Below are 24467 nucleotides of genomic sequence, written 5' to 3'. Positions count from 1 at the left end.
TGCTCTTTATATTTAAGTTGTGCAGTATAGCTCAAATTTTATTTAACTCAGATTTTCAAACCGAAGATTACTCCTAGTTATTGAAAAATATATGACAAAATCATACGAAAAAGGAAAGGTGAGTATTACAAACCATTTAACTTAGTAAAACTAACTAGTCTAGTCAAAACTAAACTGAACTAAACTAATGGAGACTTGTTGATATAACTTAAAATGAAGTACCTGTCCTTTGCCTCTATTTTAGGGACATTATTGCTATGTTGTGAGGAGTTGATCAGGGGGCACATCACCGAACCTGTATGTTATCCATGGTTGCCAGACGTTTTGAACCGACTGTAGCCTGTCAATAGCTATGCCTGTTAGCTTCTCAAAATGTAATTGCTTTTTAAAAGACTAGCTGTTTATTCTTTGCTATACTTTGCAATGCAAGTTGCGTGATTAACAGACCTGTAAATACAGGGAATCACATACATTTAAATAAATGAAGCCTGATAATCCCAAAGTAAGATATTTAAATGCCCTTTTTATGGTAATTTTTTTTTTAAATAAAAAACTGGCTGGCCAGATCTAAAATAAATTGTTAAATATAGAGGAGCATAAACTTCACTTAAAATTCATCAAGAATCAAGAGCAACTAAAGGTACATAGACAATATCCCTTTAGTGTAAAGAGGTTCTCAATTGTTGTTAAATGAGTTTATTAGCTATCTTAACTCTTATATTCAAAATATTGTATTAACTTCAACTGTAAGCAAGGAAGAGGTATTAATTTCCAATAATAATGGGATGGTTCATACAGCTACCCATTTTAAAAAAAGTGAATGTAAATTCCTACCTTCCGGTAGAAAACTGCCATAAAAAGTCCTGGATAGATGGAATCCCATTTAGCCTAAAAGGAACTGTACTAGTGCTGAAGTTTTTGAGAGACAAAAGTATAATTTAAAGAGAGATTTGTAGAGTAGGGATATAAGGTCAGATGGACAGGAAAGCTCTTCTGATGAGCATGTTTTTACTGCATATTAGAACCATTCACCCATTAAGGGTAAGATTGGAAGAATATTTAAATAATATAAAGAGGGGAAAATTTAGGAAAAGTGGGACTCTTTTTGTATGAACACTTTGCCTCTGTACTCAATAGAAATACGAACAATTTAAAATGAATGGCTATTGATTGGGTACCTAAACAAAAAAGAGGTGGAAATAGAGATAAATTGTTAAGATGTAAAAAGAGTGGATTTTTGAATTGGATGCATTGTGCCCAAAAGGCTTAAACAGTAAATTTGAATTGGCACCCTATGAATTATTACTTCTTAGATTCAATAGATAAATATCCTATGCTATTTTGTTGTAAATATGAGGATTTTATTGCCCTTATTTATGATATTGTATTAATATCATGACAAATGGGGTTCTCTCTATTTAGTGTTTTGTCACTTTAAGAATGAGGTTTTATTAGGAAGGAGGGAGGGGGAACACCCATTCCTGTGAAATAGAGAAAAAAGTCCTGTGAGACGAAATATGTTGCAGAGGTTTATTGTTTTACAGCTGGAGCACATAACCCAAAGAGACAGAAATATACACACTCCATATACCTTGTAAAGAAGTTACAAAAGTGTGAGGGAGTCTACAGAGATTTGCACTGTGGAACACACACAGGTTTGTGCACCAGCGCCATCTTGGCTGTAACTTGGAGACACCAGGGAGAAGCACAACTTGAGCAGTAAACATCAGTCCACACTTGTGCAAAGATATCAGGGACACGACACTCCTGAGTCCTGAGACAACAATACCCAGTGGCAAGAGCTTTTCATTAGTTCGGGGGGGGGGGGGGAAATGCCTATAGCAGGAGGGTTAAGGGGGATTCTCCATACACACTTCCTCCAATATAGTGCCTGGAAAAAAGAATCTTTTGCTATGAAGGACTTGTTTTAAAACAGGAAAAGCCATTTATAATATCTCCCTTTGGTGTTTACTGTATATATTTTCTCCTAAGTGCCCAAATTTGGGTTAAGTGCTTTCGACCATTTAAGTGCCTACAGCCTGGCTGCATAAACGAATATTATCTGGTTGCTATGGAATCTATGTAGTAACTCCTGGATTTATTGGAGAGACCGAGAACGTTTTTTTTTTTTTAACTCATTCTGGGTTTATTGAATTGCCTGGCTGCTATGGAATCTATGTAGTAACTTCTGAATAATTGGGCTGCATTTCTTAATTTTCTTTTACTTTTAAAAACTCCTTTGGGTTTAATAAATTGACTTTATTTCTAACTATTTATCTGAATTGTAGAGACTTCTATTTTAGTTGCTCTTGACTCTTTATGAATTTTAAGTGGTGTATGCTCCTCTATATTTATTAATTTCTTTTAGATCAGGCTGGCCAGTTTTTTATTTTTAAAAAATTTGTTAATAAAAGTAACCAAAGTTTGAATACATTATATCATCTGTTGAAACACCTCTGAAGTCTCCTCTGTCTTCACTTGTGGATCTGATGTATTGAGCTGTGATTGGTCCTGTGTCACTAGACCCCTCCCTCATCTATTATTCCTCAGTAAACTGGTTTTATCGAGTTCATTTTCCATCACTTGGGTGTTTTGCAACTGCATTTTAGTGTGTTTCAATAATACACAAGAGCAGATGGAAGTGGAATTTGCTTTGACTGCTTTCACTTGTTGTTATTGTATTTGTTTTCAGAAATGATTCATTTAGATTTTGAAGCATTGTAAGCATATTTTAAGCCCCGAAGGCCTTTGGGTTTTGTTTTATTAGCTCACTGTTTACTGGGAGCTATATTCTCAAACAACAGATCTCCAATCTTCAGGATTACCAAGTGCTATCGTCTGCATTTTGTGCAACCCCGCTCCCTTCAGCTCTCTTTTCCTTGAGTATATAAATCACTGTGTAGTATCCGACACTCATCATGCTTACCAGATTTGGAGATAGATTCCCCTTGTGAAGGTCATATTTCAAATGCGATCTAGCACTGCACTTTTATGGCTTTATAGCTGTCTAGCCATATTAAAGTCTAAACTGCATCTAGTTTAGGTTTCTATGTGCTGTGTTTTAGATGTATTGACACACTTTAAAAAGACATCTCTCACTGTCAGCATATGCGCATTGTTGTCGTTTGCTTTTTGGACTGGAGAGGATACGTGCAGTATACTTGATGTAAAACTTGTATTGCTGTGCATTAAAATGTATGACCTGAAAGAAGGATAGGTAGTGAAATCAGACTTATTTGCTTCAAAGCGCAATAAAACTTTAATGTAATCTGCATTTGTGTTTTGTAGTATGTAGAGAGCTCTGCGCTTACGAATAAGTTATATGCAAATGTAGATTTCTGGGAAGGAGATGGAATGTGCTGCCATTCCCTTTGTTTTAAAAAGCTATTTACTTTTATGTTTCTTTGTCCTTTTGGCTTCTGAAAATCATGGCTACCGTAGCACCCGCAGTCAGTGCCCCCTCAGGATAATAATAGCATTTGGCAAGGTATTGGCTGCTGTAATGTAAAAATCTTTCTAATAGTTTATTGTATCTTAGTGTTATATTAGGTAACAGTGTAGAACATACTTGAAAATGCCAAATGATGGATATGCTTGAAAATGAGAAGCAGGCTGGATTTCATGGGTGGGCGCCCATAGACCATGCAATCCTAGCGCTTGCCCTTACTACACATGCACCAGAGCACTGGGGAGCTGTGCGTTCCCAGTGCTCCCCAGAAAGTGGGTGGTATGCTGCCCCTAATATTTTGCCACCTAGGCCTCTCCACAAATCCGGGCATAATGAGAAACCCCAATGGGATAACTTTGGGAAATAAATATTGAAGTGATTAAAGGTTATCTAAATCTGAAGCCATGTATTTTCTATTTTTAGCGGTTTCTGGATATTTGCATTGTTAGAATGCTAATAGTAGGCTTTTAGATTAACTGAAAGTCTGAAACCCAGGAAATACAGTTAGGGTCACTGACACTCTGGACCTTGAAATAGCTGTTGAGCTGAAGAATGACTAGCAGTATAAAACTGCACAAAACTGGACCACTCTGAACACATTTTTGGGGGTTTAGATCCTCTTCAATATATTAAGGCAGAATATATATATATATATATATATATATATATATATATATATATATATATATATATGTTCCAAAATTAAACCGCACAAATTAAGAAAAAGTGGTTTATTCAACGTTTCAGCCCATTAATTTGGACCGTCTGTAGGAAAACCTTTCTAGGTCACTCTATTGTGGTAGACAGCATTAACTGTTTCACAATCTCCTCCATGCTGCACCGTTCTTATGGGATACCCCTTTAATTCACAGTCTCTGCAATATTATACTGCATTTTGTTGCTTTATTTTGTGCCCGCATCTTCCACCATATGTAAGAGTTTGGGTATCAGTTTTCCTGGGGTAACACAGCCCACGGCACAAGCACAACCCATGAGAGTATAGTCTCTTTTTGGCAGTTTATTGTCTCTTGCAGAAAAAATAAACAAAACAAACAATTCAAAATAAAATCCTTGCCACTTAATGGGCTTCTAACTAATACAGGTCAGTTTTCCTAACTAACCAGGAGAAGGCCTACCACCTGTCTCCCCAAAACAAAGAACATACAGGAAGATATAAAATCCCAAACCTTTTGGTGATTTCAATCCCTCTCACACAGGCAGCTTTCCTGTGTCTTTTCCCCAGCCAGGAACTCTCCACTCTGGCTTGAGCTGTTAATTTGTTAATTAACCACCTGAAATACATCAGTACAACTCATAACACCCGGGATGGACTAGCAGTCCCGGAACCACTCTGTTAGGAACCTGGGGCAGAAATAAGCTCCGTCCTGGACTTTCCCAGGTATCCTAGTAGTGACCTCACCACAACACACACACACACACACAGATATTACATCAATACTTAGTTGAGCCTACTTTTGCAAATGTAACAGCCTCTAGACGCCTCCTATAGCCTTTGATGTATTTTTGACCATTCATCTATACAAAAGCTCTCCAGTTCAGTTAAATTTGATGGCTACTGAGTATGGACAGTCTGCTTCAAATCATACCATAGATTTTCCATGATATTTAAGTCGGGGGACTGTGACGGCCATTTCAGAATATTGTACTTCTCCCTCTGCATAAATGCCTTTGTAGATTTCCAAGTGTGTTTAGGGTCATTGTCTTGTTGGAACATCCAACCCTGCGTAACTTCAACTTTGTGACTGATGCTTGAACATTATCCTGAAGAATTTGTTGATATTGGGTTGAATTCATCCGACCCTCGACTTTAACAAGGGCCCCAGTCCCTGAACTAGCCACACAGCCCCACAGCATGATGGTACCTCCACCAAATTTAACAGTAGGTAGCAGGTGTTTTTCTTGGAATGTGGTGTTCTTCTTCCAACACGCAAAGCGCTTTTTGTTATGACCAAATAACTAAATTTTTGTCTCATCAGTCCAAAGCACTTTTTTCCCAAAATGACTGAGGCTTGTCTTAATGAGCTTCTGCATACTGTTTGTGGCGTAATTACAGAAAGGGCTTCTTTCTCATCACCCTGCCATACAGATGTATTCTTCTTGGCCTGCCAGACCTGGGGTTTACAGCAACTGTGCCTGTGGCTTTCCATTTCCTGATTACATTCCTTACAGTTGAAACTGACAGTTTAAGCCTCTGAGATAGCTTTTTGTAGCCTTCCCCTAAACCATGATACTGAACAATCTTATTTTCAGATTGAGAGTTGCTTTGAGGATCCCATGCTGTCACTCTTCAGAGGAGAGTCAAACAGAAGTACAGAAGATAATAGCCGGAGAGAAAATGTTCTTGTTTAAAATGTAATTTCTTTATTTGCAGAAAGTCCTGCACAGGACTTATTGCAAATAAAGAAATGAAATTTTAAAACAAGAAAAACGTGCTCTCCGGCTATTATCTTCTGTACTTGGAATCCTTTTGCACTCCGGCACGGGGTTTGCAGCTCGTTGAGAGGCACAAATACACACATGACTAAATGAAGGACTACCCTTATTTTGTTTGAGTCAAACAGAAGCACAACTTGCAATTGGCCACCTTAAATACCTTTTCTCATGATTGGACACACCTGCCTATGAAGTTATAAAGTTCAAGGCTTAACAAGCTAATCCAACCAATTTAGTGTTGCCAGTAATCAGTATTGAGCAGTTATATGCATTCAAATGAGCAGAATTACAAGGGTACCCAAATTTTTGCACAGTCAGTTTTTCACATTTAATTTTATTTCATGTAATTGAATACTGCTTCACTAAAAATCTTTGTTCAGAAAACACCCCAGTACACCCCAGATGTTCCTGGGAAATGAAAGACATACCACTGTTATCTTTTTTGTTGAAAGTGGAGTAAATTATTATGCAGGCTGAGAGGGGTTCCCAAACTTTTTCATATGAATATATATATATATATATATATATATATATATATATATATATATATATATATATATATATATATATATATAATGTTTAAAATGGACCAACACCACAATTATTTTCCAATCAATTCTATTGAGTCATCCAACGTTTCGGCCCTCGCTGGGGCATTTATCAATCATCCTTGATAAAGGCCCCAATGAGGGCCGAAACGTTGGATACATGAGTGATGACTCAATAAAATTGATTGGAAAATAATTGGCGTGCTGGTCCATTTTGAACATTATACACAATACTTTGACCACCATTGGATTTTGGAGTAAGAATTAGGGTACTTTCCAAATTTTTGCACAGTCAGTTTTTCACATTTAATTTTATTTCATGTAATTGAATACTGCTTCACTAAAAATCTTTGTTCAGAAAACACCCCAGTACACCCCAGATGTTCCTGGGAAATGAAAGACATACCACTGTTATCTTTTTTGTTGAAAGTGGAGTAAATTATTATGCAGGCTGAGAGGGGTTCCCAAACTTTTTCATATGAATATATATATATATATATATATATATATATATATATATATATATATATATATATATATATATATATATATATATATATATATATATATATATATATATATATATATATATATATATATATAATGTTTAAAATGGACCAACACCACAATTATTTTCCAATCAATTCTATTGAGTCATCCAACGTTTCGGCCCTCGCTGGGGCATTTATCAATCATCCTTGATAAAGGCCCCAATGAGGGCCGAAACGTTGGATACATGAGTGATGACTCAATAAAATTGATTGGAAAATAATTGGCGTGCTGGTCCATTTTGAACATTATACACAATACTTTGACCACCATTGGATTTTGGAGTAAGAATTAGGGTACTTTCTGAATCATTATTCACCCAGGTGTTAATACATCCTGGGTGAAGAGGTCATGTAGCTTCTGAAGAAGTGGGGAAATGCCATAAAACGTGTTAGGCATAATGTCCATTTTGTGTCTGCTGCTTTGTTTTTAAATAGACAATAAACTATGATATTGTAACATATTCAGTGCTTCCATCTGTGCTCCATACCACAGTTGTATCCACATGGATTAAAGTGTTGACTTGGAGCTTGGTGTGCATGTAGCATGGTGAGATGCTGTGGCCAGTAGATTGCTCCTGCAGTTGAAATGTTCATTTTAATTATATCTTAGTTAGGATCAGGTACTGTTTAATTACTGCATAAAAAGGAAACATTTCCAGGTAGTGGATCCCTTACCTGTATATAGAATGCATATGTAGGGAATGTTTCTTCAACATATCATAATGTCAATGAATTACTTTGTCAGAACCTAAAATTTTGTTTGAGCCTTCATTTTTCTGTAATACCAATAAACTTCCAGGCTAAATCTACCTGTGTGTGTTTCACATGGCTGCTGTTGGTGAGAGTTGTAGTTCTGCATCACTTACTTGTTAGTAAATAGGATGAGCTGAACACGAGAGTAAAATCAAAACTATTGCCATTAATAAAGAGCTTGAGTCTTTGATAAAACAAATATAACAGCAAATATGCTGGCAAAGCTGAGATACAAAGCTATATCTGGCATTGAAATCCATGTACACAACTTCTAAAACTTGAAGAACACAAAAGCTTTTAATACCAGAAAGGGTTAAGAAGTACACAGCTGAAAGAGAAAAAACCTCCTTCAGACAGCAATCCTCATCAGCTCTGACATTACAAGGTAGCGCACTGTATCTTTTCAAAAAGAATTGTAAAATCCCTCAGTATAAATGGCAAAAGGTGATTTTGTTTGTTTCTTGAAGTCCGTGTATGCCAAACATTCTGACAAGGTGAAGCCGCACGCTCTCTATATCTTGACATCTTTTCATGCCCTCTGAAAAATTCTCTGTTTACGTCACCCATACTGGAACTCAGTTCAGAGGGATAGGGGCTTTTATGAAGAAAAGCTGAAATTACATTTTTTATTGTCTGTTAGGAAAGCTTTAGCTTTCCGTGAGTGGGAGGTTTTGGCTGGCATCTGTTCTTTATCTTTTCGCTGTGTGTGTTTTTTTTGTAATAGAAATATATATCTACAGGAGTTATGTACAGGTACTGGATCTGTTATCTAGAAACCCGTTATCCAGAAAGCTCAGAATTTCTGAAAGGCCATCTCCCATAGACTCCATTTTATCCAAATTTCTAAAAATGATTTCCTTTTTCTCTGTAATAATAAAACAGTACCTTGTACTTGATCCAAACCAAGATATTGATTGTTATTGGGGGTAATACCGGCCTATTGTGTTTGTGTTTAAATGATTTTCTAGTAGACTTAAAGGGATACTGTCATCGGAAAACATGTTTTTTTCAAAACACATCACTTAATAGTGCTGCTCCAGCAGAATTCTGCACTGAAATCCATTTCTCAAAAGAGCAAACAGATTTTTTTATATTCAATTTTGAAATCTGACATGGGGCTAGACATATTGTCAGTTTCCCAGTTTCCCAGCTGCCCCTGGTCATGTGACTTGTGCCTGCACTTTAGGAGAGAAATGCTTTCTGGCAGGCTGCTGTTTTTCCTTCTCAATGTAACTGAAGGAGTCTCATGTGGGACATGGGTTTTTACTATTGAGTGTTGTTCTTAGATCTACCAGGCAGCTGTTATCTTGTGTTAGGGAGCTGCTATCTGGTTACCTTCCCATTGTTCTTTTGTTTGCCTGCTGGGGGGGAAAAGAGAGGGGGTGATATCACTCCAACTTGCAGTACAGCAGTAAAGAGTGATTGAAGTTTATCAGAGCACAAGTGGCATGACTTGAGGCAACTGGGAAATTGTCAATATGTCTAGCCCCATGTCTGATTTCTAAATTGAATATAAAAAAAATCTGTTTGCTCTTTTGAGAAATGGATTTCAGTGCAGAATTCTGCTGGAGCAGCACTATTAACTGATTCATTTTGAATTTTTTTTTTCCCATGACAGTATCCCTTAAAGGTATAGTATAAGGGTCCAGTATCTGGAAAACACCAATTCCCAATCATTCTGGATAACAGGTCCTGTACCCAGACAATGCATTTGAGAACATCTTTGGTCTACTGTCAGGATTCATACATGAACATCATTGTATTTCCTGTCAAGTTTAAATCTGTTGATTGGTCTTTACACATCACCATCTGCAGTTCTATAGTTATTGCTCTGAACCCCTGATGTTTTGCAGAGAAGCCAACCCAAAGTCAGGTTTAATGTGATGAGACAAAATGTTTCCAAAGACCAGGACAAGATAATTGACAACCATAGATTTTATGACCTTTCTTTCTTTCAGTGGGTGAATTTTCACCTTGGAAAGCTCCTCCACACTCCGCACAACTTCGTCAGATGTAATTCATCACAATGCGAAGTTACATCTTGGCAGACTAACGCAGTTGAAGTTTCGCCAGCAAAAATTCTTCAGCACAAGCATTTCTAAGCGAACTTTCGCTAGCGTTACCTTTTTCCTAGCAAAACTTTGTTAACACACTTATGATTAGGTCAATTTGAATTAGCCGAGTACAAATAGGTCATATATATGTCTTTATTAGTGATGTTGGTGCAAATTCTTGGTCACCACTTATTATTAAAAGTGTCCAGGGAAGCAAAATAAAGACAAAATAGATCCTCTATTGTCCTGACATGAGCCCACCATAAAACAAATGTGTTTTGATGATAATGAATAAAATCATAAATTTGCATTATCAAGGGTACTTGCATCAAAATGCGCTCCTTGCATTTCTGTGTAGGTGTGCTTGGCACAGTTCTGTCCTTCCCGCCTTTTGTTCTGAATTGAGCGCTGGGGAACCCTGGAACTACACCAACCGCCAGACTTAGGTAATATTCAGCACAACTGTGCCCAATTTGTGACAAAGCATGCCTGTAATATTAATCTCTCACCAGGTTTCTTTCTTCGAACCTGCCTACATGGGGCATCAGCAGATCATCTGCGATCCAAAACTTCGTAAGGGACCTACCTTATATTAAACTGTTTTAAGCAATATATGTTGCTGTGCCATAAAAGAATTCTTCATTAGCGTACTATAGAATGCCTAAACTTAATTTGAAAAAACTGCAAGTTAAAAAGAAGCCATGTACTTTGCTAAAACTGTAAAACAACAACAATGTGGAAGACAGCTGTACTGTGTATTTGAAGTACAATAAATATAAACCATAAATCTCTACTCCTCGTCTCCAACACATCGTGCTTGATAAAATCATCTGATTAATGAGCAATGGATGAGTCATTATTTGCAGATTCTCGGATAGGATTGCAATTAAAACACAGAGCAAAGACTGAAGACAGATACTGCCTGGTGCCTTCTGAAGACGAAGCATCTATTTATCACTGTTATTTGGTTCTTCATTTTTTTTGAGAGAACGTGCCTCCAAAATCGATTTATCCTTATTTTATTTTGTATTAGAGTTTTAAAAATCTATTTTTTTTGTAAAGGATTCTTTACAATTCTCCTTGAATGTTCTTTTAATTCTTTCAGTGTGTTGAGTTTGGTAGAAAGGGAGCACACTTATAATTGATGTCTGCCCCACAAATACCATGCCACAGTGGCCGTATATAGGAGTACGGACAGATGCTGAGTATGTTAGTGTGGAAATTGTTGCTCCAAAGAGTCAAGGTAAAGCAGAGGCTAAAACCAATTAAAAGAGAAAGTGGCTACATGTGCCATAAGCAATGGACATCTAAGGGGTAATTTACAATAAGGAAGGCAGTGCTCATAATTGCCCATTTCCAGGTAGTGAAGACTGGAACTCCCATATGAAACAATACCCTATTAGACCTAGGGCTGACCGTTATCAGTGATTATTTTTTAATTATATCATAATAAACTTAAATGTAAATAAATGATATTAAAATCACAGTATCTGTCACATTTGTTGGTATAATTATGGGGCCTATTATCCAGAATGGTTGGGACCTGGGGTTTTCTGGATAAGGAATCTTCCCATAATTTGGATCACCATACCTTAAGTCTACTAAAAAATAATTGCAACATTTATGAAACCCAATGGGACGGTTTTGCCTCCAGTAAGGATTCATTATATTTTAGAATCAAGTACAAGGCTTTATTACTACAGGTATAGGAACTGTTATTCAGAATGCTCAGGGCCTGAGGTTTTCCGGATAACGAATCTTTACATAATTTGGATCGTCACACCATAAGTCCACTAGAAAATCAAATACACTTTAAATAAACGCAATAGGATAGTTTTGCTTCAAATAAGGATTAATTATATCTTAGTATGGATCCAGTACAAGGTACTGATTCATTATTACAGAGAAAAAGGAAATCATTTTTAAAAATGTAGATTATTTGGATAAAATGGAGTCTATGGGAGTCGGCCATTCCATAGTTTGGAGCTTTCTGGAAAATGGTTTCCGGATAACAGATCCCATACCAATAGAAATGGCAGTTCTTTAGCTTTGCATGCAACTCTAGGCTTCCGGGCACTTTGTAATTTGTCAGAATGTACAAAATCTGTTTTATTGCTTCTGAAACTTTTAAGGCTATGACAAAAATATTATAACTATAAATCTATGTTTAACTCATTATACTCAATGACAAACCCTGCTGTAAGCCCACGATTCACCTTTGCCTTTTTTTTATGGTTTGAGAAAAAAGCTGTTCAAGAATCCTTTAATGTTGGCACATAATTTTTCCAATTTTTATCACCCTCCTCAAGGCAAGAAATAGATGAGATTTCTGGGTCAGATCGTCAGGGGTCAAACTCAACAAGACCTTGTATCCACTTGTCAAAGAAGGGTTCATCCAGGCAATCTATAAAATACTTTTATATATACTAATATATTTATACTGGGGTCAGAAAAACAAAATTCATAGATGAAATGTTGAAGGAAACTGGTAGCAATATATATTTTCCATTAAAAGTCTTTAAACCACTAGGACAAAAAGAAACAGCAGCTTTAAAAGAGTAAGCAAACCCTGGCGTTACTTATGCTACAGAACTACAAATCCCAGCATTCCTACACTGGATGAAGTGACAGAGGACAAGTGTTATTGTAATTTATCCAGCATTCCACTGCATTAATTGTAAATTATCCAGCATTCTGCTGCATTACTTTTTTCATGATGCAATTTTGTAGTAATCAGCATTGCATAGAGCAAATTGGGTATAGGGAAGGTGGTAAGTATACAGACCTGTTAGGGACTAAATTTTTCATCACAATCACCACCCCTCATGGCACAATGGAAGAGGTCAATGTCCTGGAAAAATTAGCCAGAATACCGACCATCATGAACATAATAGATGTGTTAAGCTATGCTGTACAACACGTTGTAGTTATGTATGTCCAACAAATGCTCTTATACTGTTTATCCTCCTTTCAGTGGTCACACAGTTGTTCTAACATATAAACTGCCACAATGGCATGTGAACAAACAAATTGCATGGGTAGTTGTTCAAAATTTATAGCTCTTCTCCTAAAATTACTTTGAGTAAGCATGTTCCCAATGCTACTATTTTTTCTATAAGTAAGCAGAGGGAAATAATTAACAATACAGCCAAAGGATCCTTTGGTCAAAATATGCTTATTATGGACCATATTGTGTGATCATTGGTATTGAAAGTCATAATAAATCTATTTACGTCCTTCTTGTCTGCTTGATGTAAATGAGTCATATTCCTGAGCATGTAATAATAGGTTCATGTTCTGTGCAGGGCCCAATGATATGTTCTATAAAGAGTTCTAGCTCTATAGTCACATGCTTTAAATCTCAAGTTAAGGCCACACGTTTCCTTCTTAAAGTCCTCATCCGAGGAACAAATTTGTCTCAATCTTAAATATTGACCCTTGGGGATCAATGCACTTGGGAGGCTGCATGGATTTAGCATGGAGAAAACTATTATTAGCAGTTTTTTTTTATGAAATAAATTGGAAATGTAAACTCGGTCATTATTTCTGATGTGAATATCTAAGAATTCCAAAAATTGTCATAACTCAAAGTAAGGTTTAGATACAAATTCTTCCAATAACAACTCTGAGCCCTGATAATCCTAATAACACATATGCACCTGTGCCATCTTAATATGTGGCACAAGTACCTGTCAAACTCCTTCTGTAAAAACATATCTTTCCCATTCTCCAAAGTATAAATTAGCATAGCTGGGGGAACATTTTGCCCACACAGCCACACCTTGTCATTGTAAATAATGTACCTAAGTTTAATTCTTACTGTTTACTGCCAACTTCATTTGGTGGATCCTGACAGTCATAAGTTAGATGACCAAAAAAAGCAGAAGACTCAACCTGAAATCAAAAGTGTCTGTTTTGTGTAAGATGCATTGGACCAAAAGGTTCTTGCCAATGACTACCCATCAATCTCTAGGTACACTTGACATCTTTCCTGCAGCTGAGTCCATAATGCTAGGGGAATGTATTGAATAAAATAAAATGTTTACTAAAACAGGTAGTGCTATCAAATAATAAATACATAATAATATACATACATATTAAAGTGCCAAATGTGGTTTGCTGTCTCAGAAATGGCTAAACTGCTGACTATTTTTACTTATCTCCAGTCACCATAAACTAAATAAAATATCTAAAATCCAGGGAGACATACCTAGTCAAATTAAAAGGATCACTTGTAATATTCTGTTAGACCAAGATAACATCAATTGTATGGATTCCCTGGGGCAGGGGTCGCCAATCTTTTTTTATCCATGAGCCAAATGTAGGGTTGCCACCCAAAAACCGGGCTGTCTTGGTCAAAGACACGTCATAGCCCTGCACACCACTACATCATAAACCCACCCACAACACCCTAGCCACATTTAAATATAAAAAAAGAAGAAGCATGAAAAAAGTTCCTAGGGGGTGCCCAGTAAGGGATGTAATTGGTTATTTGGTAGCCACTGTGGACTTACAGACTGCATGTGGGACTGTTTTGTTCACATGGTCTTTATATCTCCAAAACTTGCCTCCAAGCCAGAAATCAAAAAATGAGCACCTGCTTTGAGGCTACTGAGAGCAATATCAAAGGGCTTGGTGAGCAGCATGTTGCTCGCAAGTCTCTGGTTGAGGATTACTGTTCTATCGTATACTTTTAACCAAAAACCTCAGGCGAATGGGCTCATTGACAAGTGCAAGTGCAAATTCAAATGCAGGTCCCATGTCTTTTTATGGACAATGCAATGTGTATTCCCCTAGTGCAGGGATCCCCCAACCAGTAGCTCGTGAGCAACATGTTGCTCTCCAACACCTTGAATGTTGCTCCCAGTGGCCTCAAAGTAGGTTGCTTATTTTTGAATTCCAGGCTTGGAGGCAACTTTTGGTTGCATAAAAACCAGGTGTATTGCCAAACAGAGCTTTAATGTAGGTTGACAATCCACATAGGAGCTACCAAATGGCCAATCACAGCCCTTATTTGGAACCCCAAGAACATTTTTCATGCTTGCGTTGCTCCCCAACTCCTTTTACTTCTGAATGTTGCTCATGGGTTTGAAAGGTTGGAGATCCCTGCCCTAGTGCAAGCACCATTTTGACATCAAGGGGGTGATGCACAGCTTTGTCGTGAATTGGGCACAATTGTGCTGAAAATCTTCAGTGTTCAGATGGTATTATTTCCTATGGCCAATGTCATAATGACATGATCTGTGCCTGAATTCTTAAGTTTGCTGTATTAATAAGTCTCCTTTAGGAAACTTGAAGCTACCATGGTTGTTTAGTGTTCCTCCTAGGTGCACTGTACTTAATTTGCAAGAGGAGGTAGGAAGCAAACAAAGGCATTTTTGTCAGTATATTAATGCCAGATTTTGGAAAATACAACATGAAGTATATAATTCCATGATAACAGATACGAACAGGATTTTTGCTGTATAAAAAAGGCAGGAGCAGCAAGGGTTACATACTATAGCTATTCTCAACAGCCTCTGATAGGTGGTCTATATTCCTAGGTTTTTATGTTTTGCTGAACACTGGGAAAATATTGATTTCTGTTTATCCCTCTGTTTATCCATGGAATCGGTTGCTAGGCAACACTTCGAAAGATGACAAATATCCATCTTCGCTGGCATCCTAATGCCCCTCTCCAGGAGAAACAGGTGTAGAATCCTGAGGGGAAATACCGAGACCATTAAATGTATTCACAGATCACAGAGGTTTTAAGAGGGCTATTTATCAAAGTCCCCCTGTTGTAAAGCTGGGGCAAAACAAATGCTAATGAAACAGCTCTGTTGAGCAGAGTAAATATAGAGTATTCCATTCTATTACTTTCAACATGATCTATAAATTCAGCGTGAAGTTTTTCATTTTCTTGCACCAGTTTGGCAGGCTTTTTTTTCCTGTTACACTGCAATTTTCTTTTTCATTCCCCCACTGAGGACCTTTTGGAATATAATATTTGATAATTGAGTTTCCTCCATTTGACACAGATCATTAGCAAAGGATCTTTGTACTGTTTCATAGACGAAAGGTTTTATGGCTCCTAGAAATAAGTGATGGAGAGATGCATAATTGGTAGCAAATCCTCCACTGAAGCCATTACTGGCGGGCAGGGAAGCAATACCGCCACTACGATGATTATTACATTTCCATATCTCAATCCAGCACCACAATATTCTTATATAGTTTCCTATAAGACGATTCCCTACTGCGGGGAATTGCAACCTATTACTCTAAAGATATTGCTGAACTAAACAGGTCAGTAAGAATGCTTGGAATTTTAGTTTAGCTGTTGGTGGACTGGAGGCTAAAGGTCTGCTATTTCAACATGGTTTTGATTTTGTTCATAATTTTGTAAAGATGCTTGATTTTTTTGTAACATAAGGAATGTATTTTATACTGCTTCAAGTACTGTGCTTTTATATGCTGTATGCCAGCAATATAATGACGGCCTGAAGGGATAAAAAAAAAAGTATATTGGTGCAGAATACACTGAGTGATCAGAACCTTCACCTTTTCAAGAATAAATGAAAAAAATTAATTAGAAATTCTATATTGTTTCTGAAATAGTCAAGTTACTGTTCTTCACTATCCCCCTCTCAGCAGTTACATGCAGGCTTTTCGTAAGAGGTGGCTATTTTGAAAGACGGTTAGCTCTAATATATTGTCTAGGGAAATGGAACACAAACATTCATTGGACCCCTAACTGCCCATTAAAATCTGAATCCTGCAGAAATTGGATGCCGATAGTGGAATAATCCAACGCAAGTTTATTATTTTAGAAGCGGTACACATTTTTATATTTATCATAGATAAGTATATATAAGTAATTTTTTATGAGATGAAGCTCATATTGTCTTTTTTATAGTTCCCTTTTTAAAATGGTTATGTGAACATTTGTGAATCAGTTATGATAAGTAAATAAAAATTGTCGCAATAAAAAATATAGCTCCTAAACATATTTGTTGGATAACTGTTTTTCAACGTTCTCCTGTAACCTTCCAGTGATACACCACATTTGTATCTCTCCGCTTACTCTAAAACAATCAAATAGACATGTAAATCAAATTAGACACATACCTGATGTACTTAAACAATAATCTCAATGGTTTATGCACTCGGATAAGATGGAGACATGGTGTGCCTGTACGGAAACAATATAAACCTGTTCTTGCAGCTATGTCTAGGCCTCCATCTGTTCCATCAATGTGCTTGCCTCAGTCTGCCCCTACCTTATAAGGTTCATCATTGAAGCATGGAACATTGTTTTATGACCAGAGGAATCACAAAAGAGACCTTACTCTCAAAAACGAAAGCCCATCAAAAACGTTGTGGGATACAGATTGTATTTGGAGAAGAAGGCTGTTTGATGGGGCAGGTGGTGGCCTGAGTTGGGTTTCTCATATAACAGGAGTGCATATACTGTGTGTCTGGGATTATCAGTTCATGACACCAGGCAACCTAATTTGGTACACTATAATGTGTGCTCCTCTTGCTTGTTTTACTGTGTTCAAAAGTGCTCTGTACTGCTGTTTTGCTTGTGATGCTTCCATCTCTCCTAGTCTTGCAGTTGTCTGACAGTGATGTTTCTATGAAGCAATGGCTAAGAAAGAGTCAGGTGCAGGGTCTCTATGCAAGTGGGAGAGGGGGCTTGGTGCATCAATGGTGTAACCTGAATTTTTATGGGGAGATTCCAACATTTTTAATGGCATTTCCACTTTTCATTATAATATAGAAACATGTTGCCATTGTGTGAGATGTGGGTGGAATCATGGCACTTCTAATAAGTATTTCAAATACTGATGATGATTTCCATTGGAGATAAATTGCTCTAAGGCATAAACCAGTAGCAAGCAATCAAGGTTAGTCTACTGCAAATTAGAAATAAAAGCCTAAAGCTCCCCATAGACGCGACGATTCTTCTTGCCGAATGACCGATTTTATGTAAACCCAAGCAATCCTTCGAAATTATCGTGCGGTTAGTGTGATTCGAACGATTGTGCATCTAACGATTTTTCGGCCGACATCTGTCAGAAAAAATCTTTGTCGGTCCCAGTGCAATCTATCTATGTATGCAGGGCCAACCAGGCAGCTCCCCTTTGTTTTCCTGGCAAATTGGTATTTTTAGTTGATGGTAAATTCGTACGATCGTATGATCGTTCTGAGAAGATCCTGGTCTCAACGATCAGGATCTGATCTTTTAAAAATCTCAACATCTATGGCCAGCTTTAATCTGCTTGGTTGCCTTGGATAGCTGCAAAAGGGCAATTTAGCACCTATGTTAGTAAATCAAGCAGTCAAAAGATTTTCTTATTTTATTGTAAAATGTACCCGCAAATGGCTCCTAATTATTATAGGAATCAACATTTTTCAAACACTTCACTTACTGAACCCTGCAGATGGTTCATTGACCCAAATAAAATTGTGCTTACTTTGACAAGAGTCCTGTGCTCGCCCATTATCCTTGGCTAGAGAAAACCGCATTATTTCAAGTGAAGAGACGAGGTGGGTGTTTTGCTTGTTCATGTGAAATAGAGAATTTAACACATCAGTGAGTGATCTTTTTCCTTCATCGTACAGAAATAAGCTAATCATTGTGTAACGTAGCACAACGAGTGCATGAGGGTGCATGTCACTTTAGCAGCTCACGTACTCGCATTTCATTGCCATTTCTGGGCTTTTCATTTCAGCAAAAACATTTTAGGAGAAGTAATGAGTGAAATTTCCATCTCAGTGTGTATTGTTTACAGAAGTAACCTTTAAACAGGCAGTTTAAAAGCAGCGCTATATTATATTGTAATATTTTCTATTTTAGCAAAATGCCTAGGTGACAAAGGAACATTTTTGAATCATGTATAATTGTAAAGTAACATGTTTATGTGTGCACAGTATATATATGTATAGAGAAAAAGCTGTTGCACTCTAGGCGCTTTTGCAAATAAAAAAACGTTTTATTTAGATCAACGTTTCGACTCTCATTGGAGTCTTTATCAAGATAACAAAACACAGGTCGAGACAACAAATTTATAACCTCATAGTTGCACACCCCCCAGATAGGTGCTAGCGACATGTGTCCAGCATCAAGCCAATTAGTCCCAAATTAGTTGTGAAGGTATAATCAAATATTGCCACCTAAAGGTGAAACATGGAAATAACCCAAAATGAATAAATACAGAAAATACACAAATACTATGTTAAAAACAATTATCATCGTTCATCTAAAAAAGACGCAAATTAACAATATTAATTTAGACCCCTTGGAGATAATGTATTATTTTTTTTAATCCAATAGGTTTACGTCACGACGAGGATTAGGGATGGTATCAATACCCATAAATCTAAATGTAGGTGGACCATGGGCATTTTCCAAATAGTGTTTATATAGAGGAATATCAGTTTGTTGTTTTTTAAATGCAGCATGAAGTGCTGATCTGTGTTTCCCCATGCGTTCCCGTATGGAATTTGGGGTTTTGCCTACATAGATCAAGCCACAAGGGCATATTATAATGTAGATGAAGAGTGTGGTGGTGCATGTTATTCTTTGTTTTATTTCAATGGGTTTACCTATATGTGGGTGGTGAAATCTTTTTCCAGTTAACTTATTTCTACAGGTAGTGCAACCTGCACATTTGTAGCAACCATTTTTTAATGGTGCCAACTGTAGTTGGGAAACATCATAACATTCCAAGGGATCTGTTGGCATTAGGATATCCTTAAGGTTCCTGGCACGTTTGTAACCCCATATGGGTTTATGTTTCAATGTACTGGGGAGGCTGTTGTCACTTGCCAAAATACGCCAATTTTTATTAACAATGTTTCGGATCGCAAAGGAACCAGTATTAAATTGGGAAGTGATAACTAACCTATTTTCATCTCCACTTTCTTTTGATTTAACCTGTGAAGCATGTGTTAAAGTCTTATTTTTAGCTGCAATCAGTTTGCTGGGCACTTTAGCCTTTTGCTAGAAATCGATTGTGTGCTTCTTTTAATTGTGTTTCACAGTTAATGCTGTTTGAGTTATTGCGAATTGTTCGCAACAACTGAGAAAAGGGAACACTGTCTTTAGTGGATGATGAGTGAAAGCTGTTATAGTGGAGAATTGTATTTCTGTCCGTGGGTTTACGGAACAGACTGTAACTCAAACCTCTTTCTTCCAATGAAACTGCCACATCTAGCAACTGGACTTTATTATAACCAATTTACACTGGGGTGTCAAGACTGTTGAAATCATCCACAATTTTTTCCAGAGAAATGGTCGCCCTGCCACACAATAAAGATATCATCGATATAACGATGGTACATTAAGATATTCGAATGATATTTAGGCATAATATGTTGATTTTCATAAAGAGACTTAAATCAATTCGCGTAAGCGGGGGCCTTGCCTGCTACCATGGCGGTACCCTCTTTCTGTAAGAAAAAAGCTATTTCAAAACAAAAATAATTGTATTTTAGAGATAAGTAGTGACTATAGCTGGAAGGGGTGGGAGCTACAACAGGAAGCTGGTCACTGCTCCTATATGAACTATAACAAACAAGGAAAAGTTGTGCTCACCACTAATTTTTGGTGAACACAACTTTTTTCGATCACTATATATATATATATATATATATATATATATATATATATATATATATATATATATATATATATATATATATATATATATATATATATATATATATATATATATATATATATATATAAAACTACAATTCAACAGAGAAGGTCCGCACTCTCAGGTCTTAAAAGTAAAAAAATGGTTTATTTTAAAAAGACTAACGTTTCGGCCTCTCCGAGGCCTTTCTCAAAGTACAGACATGTATACAATGAAGGCTTTATATACCCTAGATGGCGGGAAAGGCTAATTGGCTGACAGCATCATCATCATCATCATCATCACTATGCGTCAAGTACTATAGTTGTTAGAATACACATGTATAACACATTAAAATTCATAACACTTTTAAGTTAAAACCCCAATTCCAATGAATAAGGAAATAAAAACATACTATGTAACAGTATTATTTGTAACTTTTTGTTTTACAGCGCTCAGTCACCTGGCTATGTTGTTAAGGTTACATAGTAAAATATTCGAGTAGATGAAAGGTCTGTATATCACAATACCCCAAATACAATGTATAAGGATACAAAGAAAAATATATACAGCATGAAAGATAAAGCCTAGAACATGTCGATGGTCGCGATCCATTAAACAATTCAAATGTCTGTGCTAACTCTTAACTACTGGTGCAGAGGTCCACCCTTTATCAGTATACTACAAATTAACCCATTAGTAATATGTCGTTATTGTACTGTGTAGCTACTTATAAGAACACCCATAGTCTCGGTGATAGTGAGTAATATAACCATAAAGTGTCTCAAATACTTATTAAGTAAATAAATAACCCCTTGTGTCGGGAGTATTAACCCTAGATATACCAACTATTCCCATTCTTAATCTATCTCACTGAACCTTATAAGTGAACATATATCCTGGAGAATAAGTGCTGAAGATTTGTATAACATGTTTGTCATCTAGAACTATATCAAGTTAAATCAGAAAATCAAAATAAAATAAATCAAAATAATAAGTACATAAAAAATGAAAAAATAAAACTATATCTTAAAAACGAAAAAAAAGGAAGAAAAGAATACTAAAGCACCCAAAAAATGAATGATGAAGTCCCCAAAGTTTGTGAGACATATTGTTCAGTCAAAATATCCATATTGTTGAGGCCCATCAAGTAGACATGGATAGAGTCAACCGGGTAATCAGAGTATATGGCTTGCACTTATGGGCTCCATGATTGTAGTGTTAACACGGAGAGACTTTAGCACGTAGGTTCTTTACCGTTTAGCAGATCGAGAGGGAGGCAGGCATCAGTGTATGTCACGTGGAGCTAGGAGCGGACCTCCCGCAGTACAAGGACGACTCTGCCACGATCCGCCAGTCTCGCGACCGCACGGAAGCCGCAGTTGAATGTAGCCACCAGCAGAAAGTGAGTCGGGACCAGATATATAAGACAAACGAACTCACCATCGATCGCCAACTTCAGTTTTTCATACTCACGCGTCATTGTATGGACGCAGTGCTGAGGCGAGTTGTGTCGGTCCTTAGCTGTAAAGTGATTTTCATGGCTTCACACGCCATGTGTGCGGTAGATCTGTTGTAATACAATCAATGTAGCGGATCGTGCGCATCTGTATCAATTCATGTGGCTTGAATAATCGTGTCTGCAATAGCAGATATTCATGCAGTGTGTATCAGCAGCGAACACTGCTTCAAATCATTACATGCAGAGGGAGTCATGCAGGGGGGGGTTTATCATCATAGCGTTCCCAGAGTCGGCCATCATTATCGGCCTTGACTAATTCCCCATGTGCAGACCATTACAGACCTCAAAGAGAAGGGGTAAAAACGTCAGTCCCAATGCTGGCCTTGCAACGCCAATCCTGGTAACAGCTTTCATAGATGTAAAAAATGTCAGAACATAAAGAATAAACACGGGTGCCAGACTTTATAAATATCAAGTAACAATCCATGGGGAAGTCGGCACTCACGAAACATGGTACAAACGTGCCTGGGTGCAGTGTCCAAAGTATTCAGAACTACAATTCAACAGAGAAGGTCCGCACTCTCAGGTCTTAAAAGTAAAAAAACAGTTAGCTGTTACCAGGATTGGCGTTGCAAGGCCAGCATTGGGACTGACGTTTTTACCCCTTCTCTTTGAGGTCTGTAATGGTCTGCACATGGGGAATTAGTCAAGGCCGATAATGATGGCCGACTCTGGGGACGCTATGATGATAAACCCCCCCCTGCATGACTCCCTCTGCATGTAATGATTTGAAGCAGTGTTCGCTGCTGATACACACTGCATGAATATCTGCTATTGCAGACACGATTATTCAAGCCACATGAATTGATACAGATGCGCACGATCCGCTACATTGATTGTATTACAACAGATCTACCGCACACATGGCGTGTGAAGCCATGAAAATCACTTTACAGCTAAGGACCGACACAACTCGCCTCAGCACTGCGTCCATACAATGACGTGTGAGTATGAAAAACTGAAGTTGGCGATCGATGGTGAGTTCGTTTGTCTTATATATCTGGTCCCGACTCACTTTCTGCTGGTGGCTACATTCAACTGCGGCTTCCGTGCGGTCGCGAGACTGGCGGATCGTGGCAGAGTCGTCCTTGTACTGCGGGAGGTCCGCTCCTAGCTCCACGTGACATACACTGATGCCTGCCTCCCTCTCGATCTGCTAAACGGTAAAGAACCTACGTGCTAAAGTCTCTCCGTGTTAACACTACAATCATGGAGCCCATAAGTGCAAGCCATATACTCTGATTACCCGGTTGACTCTATCCATGTCTACTTGATGGGCCTCAACAATATGGATATTTTGACTGAACAATATGTCTCACAAACTTTGGGGACTTCATCATTCATTTTTTGGGTGCTTTAGTATTCTTTTCTTCCTTTTTTTTTGTTTTTAAGATATAGTTTTATTTTTTCATTTTTTATGTACTTATTATTTTGATTTATTTTATTTTGATTTTCTGATTTAACTTGATATAGTTCTAGATGACAAACATGTTATACAAATCTTCAGCACTTATTCTCCAGGATATATGTTCACTTATAAGGTTCAGTGAGATAGATTAAGAATGGGAATAGTTGGTATATCTAGGGTTAATACTCCCGACACAAGGGTTATTTATTTACTTAATAAGTATTTGAGACACTTTATGGTTATATTACTCACTATCACCGAGACTATGGGTGTTCTTATAAGTAGCTACACAGTACAATAACGACATATTACTAATGGGTTAATTTGTAGTATACTGATAAAGGGTGGACCTCTGCACCAGTAGTTAAGAGTTAGCACAGACATTTGAATTGTTTAATGGATCGCGACCATCGACATGTTCTAGGCTTTATCTTTCATGCTGTATATATTTTTCTTTGTATCCTTATACATTGTATTTGGGGTATTGTGATATACAGACCTTTCATCTACTCGAATATTTTACTATGTAACCTTAACAACATAGCCAGGTGACTGAGCGCTGTAAAACAAAAAGTTACAAATAATACTGTTACATAGTATGTTTTTATTTCCTTATTCATTGGAATTGGGGTTTTAACTTAAAAGTGTTATGAATTTTAATGTGTTATACATGTGTATTCTAACAACTATAGTACTTGACGCATAGTGATGATGATGATGATGATGATGATGATGATGCTGTCAGCCAATTAGCCTTTCCCGCCATCTAGGGTATATAAAGCCTTCATTGTATACATGTCTGTACTTTGAGAAAGGCCTCGGAGAGGCCGAAACGTTAGTCTTTTTAAAATAAACCATTTTTTTACTTTTAAGACCTGAGAGTGCGGACCTTCTCTGTTGAATTGTAGTTCTGAATACTTTGGACACTGCACCCAGGCACGTTTGTACCATGTTTCGTGAGTGCCGACTTCCCCATGGATTGTTACTATATATATATATATATATATGGTGATCGAAAAAAGTTGTGTTCACCAAAAATTAGTGGTGAGCACAACTTTTCCTTGTCCCTAGCTGGCAACCGGTTCCTTACTAAATGGAGTG

The 24467-nt window shown here is 37.3% G+C and overlaps 1 protein-coding gene across 1 annotated transcript in view; it reads left to right on the top strand.

Annotated features, from left to right (window-relative positions):
• Positions 1-24467, top strand: part of LOC108714306 (cytosolic carboxypeptidase 6) — an 871648-nt gene that overhangs the window by 643120 nt on the left and 204061 nt on the right. The window lies entirely within an intron of this gene.

The sequence above is a fragment of the Xenopus laevis genome, chromosome 4L (assembly GCF_017654675.1).
Source record: "Xenopus laevis strain J_2021 chromosome 4L, Xenopus_laevis_v10.1, whole genome shotgun sequence".
NCBI lineage: Eukaryota > Metazoa > Chordata > Amphibia > Anura > Pipidae > Xenopus > Xenopus laevis.
This window is presented reverse-complemented; position numbering and strand designations above follow the sequence as displayed.